We start from the raw sequence: 19,458 nt of genomic DNA, 5'->3' as shown, positions 1-19,458 counted from the left end.
CAGATGAATTTAAATTATTTTGGTTTTTCTCTGCCTCCAACCAACACGTGGTATCTTGCCTCTTAAAGTATCCCACTTCCCCAACTCTCTATTTTCTCACATGCTCATCCTCTTCTCTCTACAGAGGACTCTTCCTAGTCTCTTCTTCCAACCAGTTGATAGCTATCACGGGATGTTCTTACAAACTTTCCCGTCCGATTTCTATTCTCTGTACGCTAACGCTTTTGAGGCATTAAGCCAACAACGTGATATCTGCAGTCTGACCTCAGAAAGTGTAAAGAAAATTTCATTTATCAGACATTTCTTTGTTAAAACCTTTCTGAAACCGGTTCCTCTTCGGCAGCCTTGGGTTCGAATGGTTTATCCTATGTCTCTATTTAGAGAAAGAAGACTGTATACCTTCAGCCTCAAGGTGACAGTTGCCACCATAAGCTGGGACAGTGTTACACTTTGGCAGACAAAAGTGAAAGGCCAGAGTCTGTGCTTTCCTCAAGTCTTTGCTTCCCTGTGTGTGGCCACAGAGTCAGATGTAATCTGCAGTTATTCTCAGTGCTGACTGAAGGACGGGCTGAGGAGGGAGCCTGGCCTGGGATGATTTAGCCTGTTAGCAACTTCCACAAAAACAAAGTGTGTAGGTTGGATTTAAGTGGGACTCGGGATACGTTAGGATTTTCAGAGTAAGTCTTGGGATGAAGGCACTTGGCATTATTTTTTCTTGACTTCTCAAGGCATTAATCACTCTATTTGTGGCTCATGTTCACATCCTCTGATGGCCTACAGACAGCAGATTTCAAGAGTAAACAAAACTACTGATCCTCAGTCAGAAGCTGTAGAAGTCTTTAATTTTTACGCCCAGTTAATATGGCCTTTATGTTTGGGAAAGTGAAGACTGAAGCAGAAGCAGAATTATCTCAGCATATGGACTGTTTCTTTTCAGAGGACAATAGACATCCCTCATTTTGTTGTACAGGGATCCTTTGGAGCCTTCCTCTCAGGGCTGACATGTTCTGCAAGGAACTCTAAGACTCCCAACCCAATTTGACTCACAGGCTTAGTCCCTGGAGCGGTTGTCATACTGTGGTTGGGATAGTTATGTCATATTTATGAGGTGATCCTACTTCGCCATGTAAGTTGGGGGGTCATAACTGAGAATAAATGAGATAAATTCTTCTGTCTTTGTGGAAGTTGACTTGCAGGGAGAGCAGCTTACAGATTTGGTTTCTGCTTGGGAAGGGGAATGGGGTACTGTTGCCAGAGGCCATTTCCTTGGTGTCTTAGTGGCACACAAGGGATGCTCAGGGCTTGTTGTTTCCTTTGGTGCTCACCTAATCAGCTTCTCTCCTTCATACAGTCAGCACTCACCGATGATCCTAAGTGGTGACTTCCTTCAGCTAAAACGTCACATGACAACCTAGCAGAAAGACACAGGAAGTGCGAAGGCATTCCTAGCACAAGGACACCAGGAGTGAATTTGTACACCAAAGTCCTCAGTTTGTTCCAAAGCTCACTTAGCTCCGAAGTACGGGGGTGTGAGGTGTGGAAAAGCTTTTAGGGAAGATGGTAGTTGTGCTATTATTGCTACCAACAAAGCCAAATAACTAATCTGTTGATTTTATGTTGGCAACCATGATTCACATAGCATGAGATGAAACTATTTATAGAGAGATAGCACCTTCCACATTCCAATTCCACAGAGGATTTGGGTTCTGGAGGGGTAGGTGCTCAACACCAAAAGAGGGGATCAGCTTTCCATTTTACAAGTACTTTGATCTTTTAGTCACTTAATATTTGAGTTATTTTTCAAAACCATTCATGCCCCAAGCCTAAGCCTTCTGCACTGCAAACTGAGTCATAAATGGAAATGTAGTGAAGGAGAGCTACTTGCCTTAGTAAGGAATTTCCACTCTGAGCTTCTGCCCCTGAGATACACATTCCAGTGATCAGACTTTCTAGGAGAGTTCAGCTGAGCCACTGAGCCTAAACTACATGTTTAATGGGAAAGGCCATGGTGGTGATTCTGACTTCAGAACAGAAACACTCAGCCTCCCTCAGTCTCTTTTCATAGCTTGCCAGTCTGAAAAGTGCTGAAGCCTCATAAACATATCATGAATCTCGGAATCATCATGGTGCAAGGTTCTGTGTTTAAAGGCACAAAGATACAAAATGGAAAAATGGGAACTGGGAAGGTAGGACATCACAGGGCCATGGAGTACATCTCTGTTTTGAGCTAGCCATCTCCAGAGCATGATGTGCTGGTGTACCCTGACATTGGACAGCCTGATTTGAAGAGATGAAATGCACGAGGGCCATGGCCGGTTCGTGGTTGCCCTGAGATATTACACAGTTGGCATATGGCAACATTGGGACTGGAAGTAGATTCACCATGCCCCCCCCCTTATTTTTGCTTGTTCTGTTGGCAGTATAACATAGAAAAAAGTAGCAGGAAAGGTGGGTGTCTGCTGTCAATTGATGGAAATAATTTTTAACTGTTAGAGATGGGTAGTATTAGTGGAATTGTCCACATTATTTTACAATTAGAACGTATAGTGTAGAGGAGGTTACTTTTAGTAAAGGCAATGATAGCTCTGAAACTGCCATTACCTCTAGCCAGTGTTACATCACGGAAGTGGAAGTGATAGTGAAATCCTGCAACTAGCACTGGTCTTGTTAACATCTTAGTCCCTGTGTGTGCTGTAGGTCTTTGAAAGTGAAAATGTTGGAGACCCTGAACTACCATGCTGTCTGAGGCTATTGAAGCATGAAAAAGCCTTTAGAAGACTTCTGTTCTCTCACTCTCTGATAGAGAACTGTGACAGTCATTATCTGAGACTGTCACAGAAAATACCTGTATGAGCCAAACGTGCTACAGTATGTACCTAAATGTGGGTACTGCTTAATTTACTGCACTCTGGCATTTAGTCCACCCTTACACATGAGTTATTATGCCCGGCACTTGCTTTATTTTTAAGAGGAGCAGTCAGTTTCAAATATCTCTTCTGTGACTCCATAGCCACCATAAAGAAGAGAAAGGTACTGGTAGAACTGCTAAAATGTCAGAGCGGACAAGGTGCTTGGGAGTGATTCAGGGTCATTCTCATTTAGCAAGTGAGAGCCCTTCTGTAAAGTAGGTAGTAGCTCGATGAGCCGAATTTCTGCGTGATTTCACTCAAATCTGTATTCTTCGGTTGCCATTGCTTCTCTGTATAATTTAGTCCCTTCCCGGAAGCCAGCAAACCAATGAGGAAAATTTCCTCGCCTAAGAATGGGTGGAACAATTTTCCTAATTGAGGCGCTATGCCTTTTATACCATTTCCCCTTTTAGGATTATGTGGTAAATTACATCTGTAATAAAAATAAATAAGAGAAGTGGTAGTAAGTTTACCAGATTTTGTTGATTTCCTTTCTTAGTTTTCTGAGCCTTTGTATCTTACATAAAATTATAGTTGTTTATAATATTTCAGTGTTCTTCCAGCTTCCTTTGGCAGATGTTTAAAATAGTATGTAGCAGCATATACTCATTCAACATGTTACTATCAAACTTGCCAAAATGTCTAAAAATATCCTTTCATGCAAAGGAAGAAAGCCTTACCAAAAAAAAAAAAAAATGAAATCTTTAAGAAGAAATATGTACCCAAATGTGAAAGAATGCTTATTCGTGGGGTCTACAGAATGGAAAGTAGATGTTTACAAATTGAAGAAGTTATGGTCTGACATTTGAAATTTTACATTTATAGCAAATACCTTTATTCAATTCTTTCTTTTAAATGGCTTATGCCTGAAATACAAAATTAATCTAATCTGATGACATTTGGTTTGATGTTTGGTACAAATGATACTACTACCCAGCCCTGAACCCCAGTAAGATAAGTTTTCATTTTAGCAAACATCTTACAGTTTAAAGTGATGTTTAGTGATTTTTAAATCCCATTTCTTTACAGCAGAATATTCTTGCCAGCAATTGATATCCCCACTGTAAGGACATTGTAAAACAGTAGCTTCTGTGATCTCTAGATTTCTTTCATCCCACAGAGATCTCATCAAGCCCTAACACAGGATTAAGCCTTTAAAGTTTTAATGAAGTTGATATTCTCCAACAGAATTAGGAAAAACAATTTGCAGGAAATGAAGCAGTTTCTGTAGTTGAGAAAGCAGTAAGAATATTTTTAGACCTTTAGAAACAAGGGTTTTGTCTCATAAATCTGGAGTTTAAAAATACTCTTAGCCTTAGTAGCATGGCTCTTTATTGTTATATTCCCAGCGAACAGGTCTAGGTACATCCTTATTCCTGTGATGGTCAGAATCGTGATTGATTGCTCTTGTCTGTTCCTCCAGAGCTTCATCTTAAGGGGTGTTTGTATTGATGTGTCCCATTGGGGTTATTACACACTTTATGAGACCTCCTAGCACAGCCTTTGTAGAAAGGTGACCATTCTTACTATACCATCTTTGCCTTTAGCTAATGGTTGTCCTTGGATCCGTGGAACTTTTCTCCTCCAGAGGAAGAAACACCATATCTACAGGGCTCAGCTTCCAAAGCTCTCGCCCGAGAGCCTGTGAGAAGCAGAGCCTTTGCTGTTAAATGCCTTTAAAGTAACCAGATAGAATAAACTGGTTTTGTTGTTGTTTATTTGCTTTTAGTTTTTTGAGACAGGGTCTCACTAGGTAGCTCTGGGTGTCCTCTAACTCAAAGAAATCTGACTGCCTCTGCTTTCCTAGTGTTGGGCTTAAAGACATGCACCACTATTTCTGACGCTGTAATAAACATTTTAATGGTCACTTACATGACTTTGGGAATTTATGGTTTCTCCACAACTCTCCTCTTTTAATGTTTTTAGCAGTCCAGTGAGACATTTCCTCCATCACAGGACCTCGAGACCATCACACTACTGTAATCAGAAAGTGACTGAGCCATCACTTCATCCCAACACTGGCTCTGGATCTGAATAACTTAATTGTTTTGAAGTTGGGAACTTACTGTGGAGAGGAATCTCAGTAAGAGATCAATAAGAGTGGAGTGTGATTGCCTGGTTTCTTTGCTCTGTGCCCTGTGTGTGATCTAAAAGTCCCCAAGGAAGATGAGTGAAGTGGAAAAGCTGATGGGGACCTTCGGTGCTGAGGAGGCATCCCAAGGCTGCCCTGCTCTGGGCTAGGCTCCTGGCTGGGATTCCCTTTTGCATGTCAGGAGCCTCAGAGACATCAGCTCATGCTCCTGGGGGCATCAGAGGACCCACTGCGAGCCGTGGGCCCAGTGGGTAGACTTTCTTGAATGTAAACATAAACACTTGCTCCAAGGGTTTCTCAGATGTTTTCCGTAGTCATGTGGAAGGTTCAGCAGAGCCAGGCAGGGCTTAATCTTCTTTCTTCGATGAGGTTACCATTTAACTGATAGGAGAACCGATAAACAGGTGAACTGTAGAGGGCAACAACAGTATGAATGCTGGACGTGTTGCCTTTAAGAACCTTACGTATACTTATGTAATCTCTTTGGGTCTCTCTTTGCCGATTGTAAAGTGGGGATATTCTCTCTGGTGCTTAGTCATGCCATGCCTCTTTCCAGGTGGGTTGTCGAAGCAAAGTTCTCTAAAAGATGAGGCAGGGTGGAAAGGGGTGGAAGGCCTAGAACATTCAAGGCAGAGGAGAACAACCTTTTTCAGTTTCTTGGGAGACACTGAAGAAGCAGTGAGAGTCCCCAGGGAAGCATGGAAAGCATGGCCAAAACCCAGCTGTTCAAGGCCTTGAAAATCCAGGAAAGACTTAATGTTTTAATCCAGTATCTAAGGAAGGATCAGCAATAGGAAGTGCTAGGATGTGATTTGCATTTAAGAATGGGCACTCTGGTCTTGGAGAGGAGAAATGGACACAAGGGATCTTGAGTGGAAGATAAAGGTGCAGGAAAGCAGCTGGGATTGGAGTCTTGGCCAGCAGCTATCAGAGATCAGTGGTAGAGGATTCCTGAGGGTGTCTTGAAAAAAAAACCTCTGGTTCACACGGACAAATAGTTGTACACACCACACCCCTCCCCCTGACCTCTTTCTTTCTTTCTTTCTTTCTTTCTTTCTTTCTTTCTTTCTTTCTTTCTTTCTTTCTTTCTTTCTTCCTTTCTTCCTTTCTTTCTTCCTTTCTTTCTTGTTTCCATCTCTGATTTTATCTTGAATGTTCCCTGGGTTTTCCCAGGGACTACTTGATAAATAAAAATCACATGACCCCCTCCTGTTACAACCATGTGTCAAAGTGAGGCCAGCTTATCTTGATATAATTTCAACTCCAATTACATACAGCAAGAAACTGAGCCCAAAAGTGGTTGGGAATTATGCTTTCTCCAGTGAAATCAGACATTAGAATGTTTTCCAAAATGCTTACAAGTTAGAATTTTCACTCACAGTTTAGAAGACAGAGTTACATAAGTGAGTTTGGACTAACCTCATTGGTCTGTACATAGTCAAACCATGTTGAAAAGGTGTTCTTTGTAATTGCTACTTATTCGTCTGTTGTTTGTCGTTGGTCAGTGTGTACTATTTGTGCATCCCTCAGACTCCTTGCTTCTAACTATAGGTATATTAATGCCTCTTAGTTGGAGTTTAAGTATGTACAGTTCCTTGTTTTATTTTAAGTATTTGTTTATTTTATTTTAGGCACATGTGTGTGGCCTGAGTGTGTGTAAAGTGTACTACATGTATGCAGGAGCCCATGAAGGCCAGAAGAGGACTTGGATGCTCTGGAACTAGAGTTATAGGTGGTTGTGAGCCATCACATGGGTGCTTCAGATGAAGCCCTAGTCTTTTTGTAAGAGCAAAAACAGTTCTCTTAACCACTGAGCTGCCTCTCCAGCCTGCTCAGGGAAGGACTACTCTCCAGTTTGTGTCTCCACTTCCCACATTAGGATAGCAAGACCTTGCAAGTCAGGGCCTCCAATTCTGCAGTGCTAGTTAGAGTCTAGAGTTGAATTTTGGTTGCCTTTTCATAATCCAGTGTTCATTCTGCTCTGTTAGTACTGGAAATGAACTTTGGTTTTGATCTTTGAAATCAAGAAGCATAGCTTAAAGATCTGTTTGCTTGGAAAGGCATTAACTCCAGCTCTTTCCTCCATAGCGGTGTGTGTGGGGTGTGTGTGTGTGTGGGACCACTCACTGGAGCCATAAACCAGGAGTCCCTGCTTCTCAGGAGGGGAAGAACCTATTTTGATGGAGTGCTGTTTTGTGCACACCCCTTGTTTTAAATAACTGTGATTTAGTAGCAAAGATATCTTTGTCTAAAATATCAGTGTTTGTTTGTTCTGACCTCACTTTGGGCCTCTTCTGTCTCTTTGAGGATTTGGAATGAAATCTAAAGTGCTGCAGTGTTTGCTCTGCTTTTTAAGCTAAGGTCAAATGGGATTGAAATGAAGCGCAGAAGAAATTCACCAGAGAAAACCTGGGATCTCATATACGTTCTTATAGAGACAAAAAAAGAAAGATGAATATTTCCAGAAAAGATTTTAGTTTTATTTTGTTTGTCATTTAAATATTGTGTTTGAACCATATGATGGACCAGATAATCTTACAGTGGCCTCGGATCAGAATGCATTTACCAAATAGAGGAGTGATAAACAAAATTTAAGGGCCCAAATTCAGGTCCATGTACAAGTTACCTTGTTAGAATAGGGGTTGATTCCATTTGAGAAAAAGCAGTCCCAGATGTTCTACCCACAGTATTCATTCAGTGGTGTTATGTTTTCAAAAGGACCCAGAAATCACCCCAGGGAGGTGAAATAAAGTTTTTCTATGTCTGAGTAATAATAACAAGTGTTGAGAAGCAAAGAGAACCTCCAGTTCCAAGGAAACCTAAGTTTCCTCTGGACAGAAATAGAATTGTTGCTGACATGTTTTGCTGCTCAAGAAAACTGAGCTCGCATTTCGCAACCAAAGTGCAGTTGTGAAGAAAGGGAAAATGGTATGTGAGTGATTGGCCTGGATCTTCTAGCTCCAGAAAAGGAGGCTGTGTTGATAGCCCTATTTTCACAGGACATTTCCCTGCGAGATTAAAGCTTTTCTTTCCTACTGTAAAGTAGAAAGAGTTTCCAATCATTCACCTGCTGGCCTCACCTGCTTTTCCTGGAAGGTTCTGGGCCATTATATTCTGTAGCTTCTGCTCAGACGAGGAGTTGGTAGGCGTGTGTCCACATCTGACTCCACACCCTGCAGCCTGCTGCTGGCTTCTCTTGAGCCGATGGGTCTACTCCGTGAGCTCTGGAAGGCAGAAAACGGTCCATTATTGGAGTTCAGGCAGGTAGCTGAAATTCTAATAGAAAACTGTTTTTTTTTGGAAATGGTGATTCAGTTAGAACTTTTGCCTCAGACTATGATATATCCATTGTAGCCTTGAGGATGTCTGTATGTGACCTAAGTCTTGGGGTGTCTACCTAGCCAGGTATAGAATTTAAAGATTTTGTGTCTTTAAATTTAAAAAAAAATTGGAAATCATTGTAGTTAACCCATTCATCTCATTCGACAGTCATGGGCAAATTAGGAAATACACATTAAAAAAACAGCAAAGGAAGAATTGAAATTCACCCAAATTCTATGCTTTTTTTTTTTCCAATGCCACAGCTATCTCTGGCTCCATTGCTCGACGCTGGCACTAAAACATATGTACTTGTTAGAGAGAATGGTTCTTAAGTAGTGATAAGCAAATTTCTTGCCAGACACTTGCTGAGTTTCTGTGTGCCATGTATTTAGGAATGATCATATAGAACTAATCAGAAAGTACTTTCTAGTGAGGTAACATATGAGTAAGATTCATTAACTCTGGCTAGATATGTATTCCTGAATTCTGGTTTGTTTCATTTCACCAAGTTTTTTTAGAATGTTTCTCCTTGAATACCTGTATTTCACAAGCAACTTTTTAATGTGTAGCCACAATCTTTTCTTCTAAAATGCATGTCTAGCCGAGCATACAGCTTCGTCAACTTTCGTTATTAATTCTTTCTCTACCATTGCCATGAACCTCTTTAGCCAACTGCATTTTCTTCTCTGTCATAAAACATTTTCTTCATCCATCTGTTTCAGTTCTCCAGTTTACAGTTATTTGTTCTCTTTGTGGGGTTCAGTAACCTCTACATCCATTCTTTATTTATTCAGACACCTCTCTCTTGCTTTTATCCACCCTACTGCAACACTGCCATTATTCCTAGCTCAGCTCAACGCCATCTCTCCTGCCAGATCTGAGTTCTTTCTAGGTGGCATGAATCACTTCCTTCCCAGGCTTTGTACCTGTCTTATTTGCAGCCCATTCTGTCTTATGTTGTAATTATTGTGTAAGTATTGTCTCTGCCTCTGGATTGTGTGTTCCTGGATGGTAAGAACTCTATCACATCAAATTTTCTCATAAGTGGTCAGAAATACCTCATGCAAACAAAATTAATTCTATTAATGACTGATGTGCTCAGAGAATCATAGTTAAATTTTAAGAAAAATTCTCCATAAACAGGAAAAATCTTGGACAAGAAACAAAAATCATCATTTTAGCCAAATATTAATTTTTCTTCATTTAATATTAAAATAACAAAATGTCATTGATACATTTTCATTTTACATGTAGCTATTAAGTAAATGCTTAGAGCTCCATGTCTTCTCTTCTTCAACTCAATTCTAATGGCAACTCACCTTATTCATACTTTGCCTGGTTATATCACATGCTTCCTTTTTATCAATCATAGTAACATCTTGGGGAGGAGGCAGGTTCTGTGGAATACAGAAGAAGCACCACCTTTACTCTGCGTTTGACCCAAGAACTGAGGGACTGTTAGTAGCCAGTTTACAAAAGGACCCATTTTTATTTTGTCTAGTTTTGGTTTTTTAATGTTGGGTTAATGAGGAATAGCCTTTGTTATTGATTTCAAATTTAGTCATGCCCGGTCCTTACATTTACATTTGAGACCAGCAAGTCATTTTGGTGTTAAATACTCCTGAGGAAATACATTCCCTCTCCTCTTACTTTAGTGGGTGAAATTGTAAGTGGTGGGGGAATAAAATATTGATTAGTCCTAATTAAAAACCTGCCTTCTGTCAACACTTTATTTCTCCATTGGCTTTCTTCTTGTCTGGTCTCTTCATTTTAAAGCTGTTGATATGCCACAGTCTTCTGTATTTATCTTGTTGCCCTTGGAGGTGTGAAAGGGAGATTTTGATTCAGTTTTAAGTCACAGCAACAAGAATGAGCCCTGTCAGCCTTGTCCTTTGTCTTCAGTAGTTCAGTTAGTTTTCTTGGTTAAAATGAAGGGGATTCTGAGTCCCAGCTTTATTGTCCTTGCATATTTCTGCCATTAATACTTTTCCTAGTTAAATTTTCTGTTGCTGTGATAAGACACTGACGCAAACAAATTTTAGTAGGGAAGGGTTTATTTCAGCCAATATTTTGTGGCTCATCATCAAGGAAATTCAAGGCAGGAACTTGGAGGCAGGAACTGAAGCAGAAAGTATGGAGGAGTGTGCTTGCTCACTTAGCCCCTAGTTTCTGCTCCGCTAGCTCTTTTATCAAGCTCAGGACCCACTGCGTAGGGATGGTGCCACTCAGAGTGGACTGCGTCTTCCTACAACAATTAACAGTCAAGAAAATGTTTGTATAAGACGATCTCCTATTTGAGACTTTATGAGATAACTCTGGGCTGTGTCTAGCCGATGCTAATTAGGAACATACTCAGAGGATTCTCAGATATCCCTATATTAGCTCTAAGAAAACAGTTTACCAATAGATTTGACGTAAAGTTTTATATTTGTTTCTGTGCATACTAAGTGAAGGAGAAAAATTTGGCAAACATGCTTAGTTGCTTTTTATCCATATATTTTTCTTAGCTCATTATTATAATTGATCATGCAATGATTAATTTTTGAAAATTTTCTTTTGTGATTTCACTTTGTAGCATTTCACTAAACATTCAAGATAGACTTGCTTGGATCTCAAAACTGGAATAATTAAAAACAAAACAAAACAACAACAATGTGGAGTCAGTTTTTGTTTTACTGGAAAATTCATTGGTTTATTTACCAGTGGTAGCTCAATGATATGTGAACAACAAAGCATACAGGAATAGAACCAGATGCAGTGGAGTCAAGGAATTTCTGAATAAGCCAGTGTACAATGTTACACTTCTTTAAGAAAATACTTCTTTATTATTTTGTGTGTGTATGTAGGGTGTGTGTGTATCAAGGTCAGAGAATAACTTGTGAAACTCAGGCACTCTTGCCTTCCATTGTGTTACTTCTGGAGATTGGCTCAGGTCACAGTGATTAGTCTTAAGTACTCTACCTTCTGAGCATTCATGCCCACTCAAGGAATATCATATTTAAGGCAGGTTTAAACTAGATGTTAGAAATATGGCAAAGTACAGGATCCCATATGAAATGAAAGAGTAGCTGAGAGAAAGAAAACTCATTCCTTAATTATCACATCTCAAGATTTCTCAGGCCTTGGGATCTCCTCTTAGGCACATTTCCCATCACTAGTTAAGGAAAAAAAAGTATAGTTAATTACTATATATCAAGCCTAGCATCCTCTGGGTTTCATCACATTGAATATTTTAGACAGTTGGTGAAAATTAATTGTGCTTCTCTACTACAGGTTTTAGAAATGAAGGTTTTAATTAAAATAAGGTTTACAATGATATTTAGTTTCTGTAAGTTTGTGTGCACTACCCTATATTGTCTGTTCCAGAAGTGCAACTGGTATTTGAAACTTTTCTTTCTCCTGAGCCACTGATCATGCTATGCTACATTGTCAAAAAATTAGTTTAGCCTACTTTCTGAACTTGTAGTCCAGTACAAGTCCTCATTAACCTTTCCTTGAGAAGGATTCTTCTTGTTTCATAAGAGACTGTCCTGATATGAGGTGGAGACTGCTTCATAGTATGTGTTGAATATGAGGAATAGTTAGAAAAATAATTTGTGTGATTTTTATGTATATATTAGAGTGAATGTAGGACTTTGTTGCATGGTTTTCAAACTTTAAAAGAATTATTTCATATTTTTGAAATTAAAATAGAATACCATATCTCTCTTCCGTTTTCTCCCTCCAATCCTTCCTGTGTATTCTCTTGTACTTTGTCAACTTTATTATCTTGAGTGTCTAAATTACTACACACACACACACACACACACACACACACACACACACAGACACACACACATTCTAATACAGCCTTCTCAGTCCATCTTACTAGTATGTATATGATTTCATGGCTTGAGAAGCTACAACCATGATGTCTCATGAACATGGTTGCCTAAACAAGACTTGAAGAGTGACAGCACCAACAGACATACTAATATGGGTGAGGAAAGTCTCGTGGAACCCCAACCATAGACAAAGAATCACAGGTAAGCAAGGCATGCTGACAGTGGAAGAGATAGTTTTCCTCACAGAAGAGTGCCCCTCTCTGAAGTTGGTTATCCAAACTTTAACATGTTTGCAAGAGATTCAATGTTGTCTCCATACTGACCATACTGAATTACCTTCAAGAACATCCCAAGACTACTCCCTTCTCATTTAAACTCAATCTGGATTTTAACACGCCTTGTGGCCAACACTGATTGTCAAAGGTTTAAGTATCTTGAAACAAACAAACAAAAATCAAGGTGTACCCCAGAACTCTATCCTTATATTGTATTTTATGGTCTCCAGTCTAACTTTTCCTTATTTCCATGGCTTTGCTCCTCCTATAGAGGCATTTGATTAGCAAGCTTGAAATCTGAGAGGGAAAGATGGTAGAGATATTTACACTTTTTAATCTTGTTTTTTTTTTTTTCTTTCTTTCCTAGTCTGAGAATTAGGACACCTATCTTAAATCTGGAACAGGAATTTCTTGAGATTGCATTGTATATTGGAAATATATTGGAGATGTATTGACCTTGATGTATATTGGAGATGTATTGACCTTGATTAGCTACCAGTATATAAAGATCTCAGTTTATCAATATCATTACTCAGGGTACTCCTTGGAATCATATACAGACATCCAACTCCAAAATATCTTGAGTTGGGATTATCAGTTAGAATTTAGATGAGGCCTTTAGGAGATCACATTATCCCTCTGCACAGTAATATTTGGTTTAGCTGTCCTCGCAACTGCTGTTTATAATGTGGTTTGAGAAGAGAACTTTATAATTTCACAGTAGGGACTTTATTATTTTTTAATGTTAGCCAAACTCTTTGGATTTTCATAAGAGCTTTTTGCAAGCATTCTAAATTAGGTCTCCAGTTGGTCTAGACCTCATCTGAATTGATTCCAGCACTTTCACAGGTAGAATTCACAGCGTGGGAGCTCTGTGCTTGAAGACCTTGCTGTGTTTAGTTTCTCAAGAGTTCTGAGTATAGTGTTGTTCACAATTGTACTTTACAGACAGTGAATTAATGTAATGAAAAGATACACATCCTGCTAATTCCCAAATGGCAGCTTTCTATGTCTTCCTTGGGGTTGTGTGAGCCGCATTCATCACTCATCCCCGCTTCCCAGGAGTTCTTCATCGTCTCGAGTTTACTCTGTGACTGATTTACTTGAGCTCTTATAGCTACTTATTCATGTTACTTATTTCTTAGAATTTTTGAGTTTCTTGACAGTGGTCTATGAAACCTGGATTGTCTTAGCAAATATTAGTGTCTTAACAAAGATATTCTCTGCTTTTCTGTGTCCTGTTTCTCTTTCATCAGCTCTGGTTCATCCTGAAATTAGCCCATTTGTTTCCAGTCTATTATTTCCGAATAACATCAAGGTCTGAGCTTCTCATAAAAATGTGACTACATCCCATATAACTTTCTGTAGTTTTCCCAGTAGCCATTCAAATACAGCTTGTCTCCATTTGAAATTATGATCTTCCTCCTGGTCCAGTCCATCTTGGTTTGCCATTATCTATCTTAATGAATGACACCAGCAAACTTGTCAGTTTTTTGTCTCCAAACTTTTTTGTCTGCCAAGTTGGAAGTCCCAATTTTTCTGATCCATCTGTCTTTTTTCTCCCATTTATATTCCTTGGTCTTGTCTCTTCAGCACTTTACTCTTTTGTTTATTCACCAGCTACTAAGGATTTTCTAAGAAACACAAGGGATAGTGAGGTGACTCACGTGTACTCATTATATCATATGGTTGACAATTTTTGATCCATATTATAGCATTGCTTTGAGAATTTTATACGTGACTACGTAATTTACACAATCTCTACCCAATATTTTTCTCTCTCAAACTTATCCCTTGTTGCCTGACTCCCTTTTAAATTCATGACCTTTTCTTCTTTGAGATTCTATCTAGGTACCTACCTCTGTATCTATCTATAAATGTCTGTGTGCGCATGTACTTGTGCCTACAGGCACATACACACACACACACACACACACACACACAAAACCTGCTGGGACCAGTTAGTGTTGCTCCTATGTATATATGTTTAGAGATGACCACTTTGGGATTGGATTACCTATAAGGGAGCTTGTTCCTTGAGAAGACTGGTTCTCTTCTTCTTAGCTACCTGTATCTCTTGATTTATGTGAGATTTCCTCCATCCAGGATGAAATGTGAACTCATGTTGTCACTGTACATGTCCACTTTAGATGACCATATTGTTAAGACTGCATGGGTGCATCTCTTAGTCATCTGTAGAAGATACTGTCCCACAGCAGAAACCCTGGTCCTCTGACCCTTATAGTCTTTCTGCCCACTCTTCTGTGATGTTCCCAGAGGCTTAGCTGTAGTGGTTGTGTTGTTGATATATCAGTTAGGGATGGGCACTCCCATAGCCAATTGATCTCTGCATGTTGATGAGTTGTGATCTTTCCTTTGCTGCAAAAAGAAGTTTCTTTGATGAGGAATGAGAACTATGCTTACCTGTGGATATACGGATAAATATTTTGAATGTAGTTGGGAATTATGCTGGTTTGGGAAAGTGGCAGTGGTAGGTTGTCTTCTAGGGTCAATAACCTCTCAGGAATAACTGGCTAGGTTTACAGTTTTAGGCATGAATTTCCCTTCTTTTACAAAACCCTAAATGCTGAAACTATGGTGCAGGAAAGGGGTTTCAGAATAGGACTACCTGAGATTCTCAGGTCAGTAGTTGACAAAGGAGACCTCATTTACAACTAAAAGGCTTCTCTACAATAAAGGAAACAATAAAATGACGGAAGAGGAAGCCCATAGAGGGGGAGAGAATCTTTGTCGCCATACAACTGATAGCAGATTAATATTTAGAATATACTAAGAACGCAAAGAGAAAACAATAGTAAAACAAAAATAAAAATGGGCTGTGAATCCGAACAGAGATTTCTCAAAAGAAAAGACTAGAAAGACTGGGAAATATTTTTAAAATGTTCAAATATCCTTATCAGCTTATCCATATCAGCAAATTCAAATTTTCTTGAGATTTCTTTCTATCCCAGTCAGAATGGCTAAGACTAAGAACGCGGCTGTCAACAATGCTGAAGAATATGCCGGGAAAGGGAACCCTTGTTTGCCATTTCTGGGACTGCAAACTGGGGCAGCCACTATGGAAATCAAATGTGGAGAATTAAAACTAAAATTTAGAGCTATCATATGACTCACTCATCTTGTAGTGTCATCCTCCTTATCATAGTTTAGGGACTTGATATGATGTAGAGTGTTGTGAAGTCTTCTATTTGATGTGTCTCCTCTTAATGATCTGATCATACTTTAAAGAAAACCTACTTAATGTCATATTACTCTTCTATAAAAATGGTGGCAAAGAACCCCAGCTCCTTACATCAGCTTTAAACTGAGCAGGATTCCCTGAGATTTTTGTCTCACACAATCTCTTTATCTTTTTTTCCTGTGTATTTAACTGCGGTCCCATACAATATAGTTTGGCATTTGAGCCAGGCCAGGGAGAATGAGAAGAATTTCAATAAAGCAGCAAATATGGGTGGTAAACACATGGACAGATAAAGAAATGGTGAAGAAACAGTGTGGCTGCATATCCTAGCATTTCCCCATGCTATGTATGCTATGTATTTCAGAAATAACAGATAAAAGGGCTTGGCTTCCCTTTTTGATATTTCCCACTATTTTCACTCAAAGCAGCTGCTTCCGATGTGGTCTAATTTAGGAAAACAGAACTGGGTAGATTGGGGTGCCTTTCATAAATGAGTACGGCAGAAGCTGTGAGTCAGCTTTCGGCAAGTTCTGCCTTGAGATACCTGGATTATTTCAGGGCTCTTTTCTTTTCTTTTCTTTTCTTTTCTTTTCTTTTCTTTTCTTTTCTTTTCTCTCCTTTAGCGTACATGTTGAAATTTCAAAATGAGAAATTTAGAACATTGTATTTAAATAAAAAAAAATTCTTTATACAGCCCAGACACTGTGGATGATGGGCTTAATCAGAAATTATATTATCTATTTGTTCCTGGGTTGAATTTTGAACTATCATCCTGTCTAATTGTACCTTGCACCTGATACTTCTGGTTTAGAAACTTTCACAGAAATTATGCATTCAGAAAAAAATGGGGTTTTACTGAATAATTCAAAAGATCATGCTTATATGTGAAATGATGTTCCAGAAGTGATTTTAAATAGAATTAATGTGGAAGAGATCAATATTTTGTTACTTTTGATTTTACAGTGCAACACCAATGATTGGAGATGCTTCCATTCTTTTAAAAATCTATAATAGAAAAAAAGGGATGCTTATTTTGAAAAGATATTATTACGGTTTGTGTAAGTAGTCTGGAGCATTCCCTGGAGGAATTGCTCAGTTCTGCTTTTCTCAGGTCTCGGTGTGTGTGTGTGTGTGTGTGTGTTTGTGTGCATATTATGAATGCACACAGCTCTCAAGTCTTTTCACATGTGTTTTCCATTAAAATATAGTTTATTGTAAGATTCTCTCAAACATTATTATCAACAAATCAAAAAATTTGGCATTGCTTTGTATTTTTTAAGACATACATGACACTTCTGTTTCATTTTTTTTCCATTCATTTTCCATGTGTTTCATATTTTTAAAAAACGAGTCCTGTTTTTCAGAGTGTTTTAAAATTTAAATAGTTATTTATAATGCTCTTCAGTAGGAGGTCATATGGCAATTTGATTTAAAGTTTTTTTAAAACTCTATTCCCTGTGTATGTCACATCTACTCTGTGAACTCACTGAAGGGCTAACTAGAAGACGCCATTCCAGCTCTCCCTTCGAGAATCATTACAAAATATTCAGCAGCTCCTCCACTGTGATTCCATAGGCAGGCATGCCAGGACATGCCAAGATTCGCTGATAACAATGAGATCTGATGATGGTCCTAGGATTTGCAGTGCAGCAGTAAGCACATAGGGAGGGGTGGGGGCTGGGCTGAAGTACCATGAGCATCTCCCTGTACTCTCTCATGATCACAGTGCACATACCGCTGCAGCTGTCCCTTCTCACGCTGTTTATGTTGTTATTTATACTGGTACTTATATTCAGTGTCAGGAAGCACAGTCATAACAGCATGTGAGGGCGGTGTTCAAAGACGGCACAAGTGCCGAACGCTCGTGGATTTGGAGTTAACAGGTGGTTGTGAGCTGCCCAGCACTGGTGCTGGGAACTGAACACCTGGACTTGTGCAAGAGCAGTACATGCTCGTAACCACTGAGTCATCTCTATGCTACAGCACCTTAAATATTTTCCCCTAAACTTGCTTGCCTATTGATGTGTCTATCTATCTATCTATCTATCTATCTATCTATCTATCTATCTATCCATCCTTCCACCTATGAGTCATCTATCTGCAGCTTCTTCACACAGACGAGGACCTTATAACAGGGAGAAGGCGAGTTAATCAGCCAAAAAGCCTAGTGACAGAGTTAGGAATTGAGGCAAGCAACGATGACACTTAAGACACTCTCACCCTTTCTGTTTTCCTGGGGAACACTGGCTAACTTATCAGAAAGGATGCTGAGAGATTGTGCTCTGCCCAATTCAAGGGTGTAGGGTCATCATCCACAGGGTCTTATGCAAATAGAACTTCAGAAGCCCAGCAGAGGGAAACCCATGGTGGCTTAGGGAAACAAACATTCTAAGAAGATACTCAGTGTAGTCTGAGAGATTTTTTTTTCCTTAAGAATCCTCACATATGTACTGGAACTCTTGGGTGAGAATTATTTGCTATAAAGAGGAGCCACCACATTTGGAAGCTCCTCGACACTTCTGAAACTGAATAAGCAAATTGACATCTGTTCTATCATTCTTTCCTTCTGCTTCAATGAAGTTGTTTTCTTCTAGCAGAAACTACTCTTCTCTGTTCTGTTTCTTCCACTCCCACCTCCGCAGGGAAGCTGTATTACCTTCAGCCCCTTTCCCTTGTGTTCCATGTTCATCTATGAAACACCAAGCAATCCTTTCTTAATCTTTTCTCTTTCTTTGTTTTGCTTACACAGAGAGATATAGAGACAGAGACAACCATTTTTCTTCATCCCTCACTCTTTTTTTTTTTTTTAAATTATGGCATCTAGGCTCAGCACTAACAAAACTGTTCTTGACTTCTACCATCTTAAGCCTAATGGGAAGTTACCAATACATTCTCATGACCCCTTGGTGGCAGTTGCCACTACTGGTTAGTCCTTCCTTTAAAAGTATTCTTTAATCCTGTCTGAACACTCCTTGTCCTCCTTAGCTTACCCTCTCTTCTTCCATATCTGTGAATTTCCAAGGCTCTGCTCTGGACACTTAGCACTTCGTTAATATTCCTCAAGTCACAAGTACTGTTGTGCTGATGTTCTCAGGCAAGGCTTCTCTTCTGGAGCATTCATCTGTGTGTTCATTTTCTACTTTTTCTTTCTACCTGGAAACAGCCAAAACTGGGCATTTAGATATGCTAAAAAATCTGTTTCTCTCTTACTGTTTCCCTTTTATCAAAGTTCATTCACCATCTTTCTTGTTTGCAAGAAAGGTCCTGCTTTGGAGATGAAGGAGGTCAGCGCCAAGAATAACCGAATAGACTTGTTTTAAGGATGCCTTTCACTACTGTGGTTTATTAACATTAACGTACCGGCATATGAACTGGGTGAAGAGCACACACAAGAGCAGATGTACAGTTCAGCCTGTAGCTCCTCAACGGAGTTGTCACAGCTCTCTAATATTCCACAGAGGTGTGCCACACTGCCAGGCTCCACGGTCAGTGCAGCTAAACAGAGGGGGATCTTGTTTGGCTAGGTGCAGTATAAATTCTTCTTCCCCCCTTCCCCCGCCATGTAGGAAGGCTGTATGCTATGTGGAGTGAAATAGACCAGGTAGGGATCTACTCTATGAAGGAAATTCTAGCTATGCCATGGTTATACATGTCCGCTTTCTATTTTCATTGTCCTCCACGTATTTTTCTCTCTGCCCACATGAAGTTATTAACTAGGTCAAGACAATGCCATGCCCTAAGCTACTTTCCATCTCCAGGTTTTTGTCCCAACACCACTCTCTTTCCATCAGTTTACATGTTAAAGTTGCTTCTTCTTTATTTGTCTTCTTGTCCA

General features: G+C 39.5%; 1 protein-coding gene across 4 annotated transcripts in view; it reads left to right on the top strand.

Moving 5' to 3' along the window:
- The window catches only part of Fgf12 (fibroblast growth factor 12), a 557,338-nt gene that overhangs the window by 293,391 nt on the left and 244,489 nt on the right, over positions 1–19,458 (top strand). The window lies entirely within an intron of this gene.

Source organism: Meriones unguiculatus, chromosome 17 (assembly GCF_030254825.1).
Source record: "Meriones unguiculatus strain TT.TT164.6M chromosome 17, Bangor_MerUng_6.1, whole genome shotgun sequence".
In the NCBI taxonomy this organism is placed as follows: Eukaryota; Metazoa; Chordata; class Mammalia; order Rodentia; family Muridae; genus Meriones; species Meriones unguiculatus.
Note: the sequence above shows the minus strand (reverse complement) of the source record. Positions and strands in the feature narration are given on the sequence as shown.